The following is a 5613-nucleotide window of genomic DNA, read 5'->3' on the forward strand; positions in this document are numbered from 1 at the left end:
TGTTTCTCTTATTACAGGTAACGCAAGCTAGCTACCTGGATGCCAAGCTCTATATTTCAGGATTTTGATTTTAGCATCTTCAAGAAAATGATAATAATAATAATAATAATAATAATAATAATAATAATAATAATAATAATAATAATAATAATAATAATAATAATCGGAGTCAGAATTGCAAGTAATGCACTCTTAGCAAATGAGCCAGCAAAAAGTATTCAAATCAATTGTTAATACTTAAAAACTACTTTCTTTTAATGTTTATCTACGTTTTGCGTGTTATTTTATCTTTGAGTGTTTAGCTTTTGGTTTCTATCAAGCTTAAATATCGACGTATGTACTACGATACTATAAATGACCATAAAGCAAGTTCTAGTATATAATATTATCATTAATTCACATTTTATAGATTTGAAAAACGTTCGAGATTATTACTATTCCGCAGAGATTTTAGCATCATACATGAGATATTCAACATGAAGAGTAAAAATTAAAAGTGGATGAAATGTGAGAGCAGCGTTTCTCAATTTTTTGGGATTCATGGTGCACCGGAGATCAAACAAAACATTACTGGCACACTTCACATGGAAAAGATATATATATATATATATATATATATATATATATATATATATATATATATATATATATATATATATATATATATATATATATATATATATATATATATATACATATATATATACATATACATACACACACACAGACGCACACACACACACAGACAGACACACACACACACACACACATAAACACAAGTATATATTGCTCAGTACATTTTATTAGCCATGCTTGTGCAAAATAAAATTAATAATAACAGGTTAACAGGTTTTTCATACCACTCAAGTTTTAATACGTGTTTCCTAAAGCCTTAAATTGCGATTTTACAAACCTGCAAATGCACTTTCAGACGCATCAGTGCGTATAAGTAAAATATTATTATTTCTTTTGCGTTGCATCCTAACCGAAGACTAGTTCACTGGATTTGTTTCTATTTTCCTAATAAATATTATTTTTGCATTTTGCTTGCGAGACCCTTGATGTGAAGTCATGTGTTGAAACAAGTTTGGTTGCATCAAAGGCGGGTCGACCTTGGGTAGAGTGAGCTTGTAACTGATGAGGTCGTGAATGATGACGAAAGAACTTTGACAAACGAAGCTGGTTGATTGACCTAACGCTTAATCAAACAATCGATTAGTTAATTGTTTAAATGGTTAACCGATTGACTGTTGTTGTTGTTGGCACTCCGTCGCTTACGACGTCGAGGGTTCCAGTCGATCCAATCAACGGAACAGCCTGCTCGTGAAATTAACGTGCAAGTGGCTGAGTAATCCACAGACACGTGTACCCTTAACGTAGTTCTCGGGGATATTCAGCGTGACACAGTGTGACAAGGCTGACCCTTTGACTTACAGGCACAACAGAAACAGGAAGTAAGAGTGAGAGAAAGTTGTGGTGAAAGAGTGCAGCAGGGTTCGCCACCATCCCCTGCCGGAGCCTCGTGGAGCTTTAGGTGTTTTCGCTCAATAAACACTCACAACGCCTGGTCATGTTGAATCTTCCAGAGAATTACATTAAGGGTACACGTGTCTGTGAAGTGCTCAGCCTCTTGCGCGTTAATTTCACGAGCAGGCTCTTCTTTTAGATCGCATCAAGTGGAATCTTCATCATCGCAACCGACGGAGTACCAGTTAATCATCATCACCATAAATCAAAATTAAAGTGACATTAATGAACAAATACAACATTATAATTATATAGTTTAATGACGAAATGGATTAGAGTTTCACTTCCGGCTGATGTAATGTATGCACATATACAGCTGCAGATGTTTCGTAGTATCCGATGGCAAACAATCTCGCTTTATTTGATTCTATAAAAAAAGGTCTTAATAAGACATAACAAAAAAACGCAAAAGGCTAATGGCGAAAACAACAACAACAAAAACCTAACAAAATGGTTCTTGCGTAATTTAAGAATTGTAAGTGTTTAGAATTTGTCTTTGGAGAATTATTATAACGTGTTATCTTCCCACTGAGCTTCAACGATTTATAACTGCCGCGAGAATTCCATAATTTGGCATGACATTTCTTAATTTAGTTGGAATTCACAGAATACCTGAGATATTTTAATGCCGAGAAATAGTTGCACTAGAAATTAAGAAATTCCTCTAAGGGGAGAAGGGAGGTTCGATTTGTGTGGATGTTTAAAGCAGCTAGAAATAGTAGCTATCGAATCTCTCTGAAATTACACAGAGTAATGTTTTAAAGAGGACAGGCATGATGGAGAATGTAGTTGGAGTGAAATTTATGTCTGAAAAGATGGGATAGTCACGGTTGGAATGCTTGACGGGGTTACAAGCAAAAAGGATATAACGTCGACAACGAAATAGCTACTTTTAGAAAGAGAAAGACAAGGGAAGAGAGAGAGAGGAGGGAGAGAGAGATTGAGAGAGGCAGTGAGAGACACAGTGAGAGAGAGATGGAAGAAAGAGAGCATGAGAGAGAGAGAGAGAGAGGAGGGAAAGAGAGATTGAGAGAGGCAGTCAGAGACACAGTGAGAGAGAGATGGAAGAAAGAGAGAATGAGAGAGAGAGAGAGAGAGAGAGAGAATGAGTGTGAAAGAGAGCGAGGGAGAGCGAATATGAAACAAAAAGCGGGTGAAGGAGACAGTGAGAAAGAGACATAATGAGACAAAGGGGAGAAAAGAGAGAGACAGCATGAGAATCAGAGACAGAGATAGTGAGAGAGAGACAAGATGAAAGAGAGAGAGAGAGAGAGAGAGAGAGAGAGAGAGAGAGAGAGAGAGAGAGAGAGAGAGAGAGAGAGAGAGAGAGAGAGAGAGAGAGAGAGAGAGAGAGAGTCTTTGGTTATCCAGTCTTTTATAATCATGTATAGCACCATTTCATTCTTATTGCAAATCGTCAGCATGTTTTAACCTGAAGTAAATAAATTAAAGTAAGCTAAAACTTCTGCGAAGCGAGACATTTCTTATAAATGGAAAATAATTACAGCCTGGAAGACATTCATAGAATTCATGTTTTCGTTTCCTTTTCTTCATCAAGAGTTAATATTTTAGTAATCGAAAGATTTTAGTAGTTCCAGAAGTTTTGAAACTTCTTTGGGAGAGACATTCATTAATTTCAAAAAAGTGAAAAACAAAAAAAAAAAAAAAAAACCCAACTCTATTCTCCTTTAAAGAAGGATCTTCTGATTTCAGTGTACTTGTTGCAATCCAACCACTTCATGAAGGCCATATGGAAGTCCTCCAAAATTGAAATTGTCCAGGACCCTTGTCACAGAAACTGAAAGAAGCCCGTCGTATATATGTGTATATATATATATATATGTATGTGTGCGTGTATATGTTTGTGTGTGTGTGTGTGTGCGTTTGTCCCCCTCCCACCCAACATCGCTTGACAACTGATGCTGGTGTGTTTACGTACCCGTAACTTAGCGGTTCGGCAAAAGAGACCGATAGAATAAGTACTAGGCTTACAAAGAATAAGTTCTGGGGTCGATTTGCTCGACTCAAAGGCGGTGCTCCAGCATGGCCGCAGTCAGATGACTAAAACAAGTAAAAGAGTATATATATATATCTATCTGTCTATCTATCCACCTATCAATCAATAAATCTGTCTCTGTATATATATATATATATATATATATATATATATATATATATATATATATATATATATATATATATATATTCATCCATCCATCTATCTATCTATCTATCTATCTATCTATCTATCTATCTATCTATCTGTCTATCTATCTATCTATCTATCTATCTATCTATCTATCTATCTATCTATCTATCTATCTATCTATCTTTCTATCTATCTATCTTTCGTGTTATGATTAGAAGCGATGCACGTTTTCAGAATCTCCAACTGGAGACCAATAGCACAGGTCACTTTGAAATCCTAGTCATAGTTTGTGTTTATTGCGCAGTTACCTGAAACGTACGTTTTAAGTGAATTCAAAATGTCTTTTATTTATTTTGACTTCATTTTGTGCGTATGTGTGTATGTGTACGTGTGTGTATGACCATCTTTCTATATCTCCCCACTCTCTCTGTCATATGTATACAATACATGTATGCATGCATGTACACACACACACATATCCTATGTGTACTTCTCGAGGCAGTTACTCTTCCGATTTCTTCATTTTAACGCCCTGAACGCTTCATTGCGTTCTCGTCTAATATTTTCTCTTTTCTTTATACTCTCACACTATATTTCTCTCCCCTTCTCTCTTGGTCAGCGGTTTCAATTAACACCCCTTAACTTTTATTACTCAAAGGAGTAATATAAACACTTTTTCTCCCATTCTCTTTATCACATTATTTTACCTTCCTATATAACCTCCTTAGTTGTGGATTAGTTTCTTGCTGTTTTCTATGAAAAATATACTCAAATTCAATGTAAAAAAAATAAATAATAATAAATAAAGAACAAATTAAAATAAATACATCTACGTTATTCTGCAGATCTGTCGGTGATTTTCATCGAATTAATATGGGTAACCACGCACAAAGATAAACGTGACGCAAACTCATTTTATATGATCGGCTTATATGCATATACATAAACATACATATATACATATATATGTACACATATTTTCATACATACACACACACACGCATATTTGCTCACATACACATGCACACACGCACACACACACACACTCACACACACACACACACACACATGTATAACTTTTATCTTTCGTCTTTTACTTGTTTCAATCTTTGGACTGCGGCCATGCAAGAGCATGGCCTCGATAGGTTTTAGTCAAATAAATCGACTTGATTTTTAAAATCCAGGCTCTTATTTTGTCGGTGGCATATTGCCGAACCGATTGGTTACATACATATGAGTATACATACACACACACACGCACACGCACACACACACACACACACACATTCTTTTATTCTTTTACTTGTTTCAATCATTTGACTGCAGCCATGCTGGAGCACCGCCTTTAGTCGAGCAAATTGACCCCAGGACTTATTCTTTGCAAGCCTAGGACTTATTCTATTGGTCTCTTTTGCTAAGCCGCTAGTTTACGGGGACGTAAACACGCCAGCATTGGTTGTCAAGTGATGTTGGGGGGGGGGGGGGACAAACACAGTCACACACACACACACAAATACACACACTCTTTACTCGCTTACTCTTTTACTTGTTTCAGTTATTTGACTGTGGCCATGCTGGAGCACCGCCTTTATAGTCGAGAAAATCGACCCCAGAGCTTATTCTTTGTAAGCCTAGTACTTATTCTATCGGTCTCTTTCGGCGAACCGGTAAGGACGTAAACACACCAGCATCGTTTGTCAAGCGATGTTGGGCGGACAAACACAGAAACACAAACATACACACACACACACACACACACACACACACACACACACACACACACACACACACACACACACACACACATATATATATATATACATATATATACGACGGGATTCTTTTAGTTTCCATCTACCAAATCTACTAACAAGGCTTTGGTCCGCCCGAGGCTATAGTAGAAGACGCTTGCTCTAGTTGCCACGCAGTGGGACTAA

The sequence above is a fragment of the Octopus bimaculoides genome, chromosome 6 (genome assembly GCF_046866305.1).
Source record: "Octopus bimaculoides isolate indiv1 chromosome 6, ASM4686630v1, whole genome shotgun sequence".
Taxonomy (NCBI): Eukaryota; Metazoa; Mollusca; class Cephalopoda; order Octopoda; family Octopodidae; genus Octopus; species Octopus bimaculoides.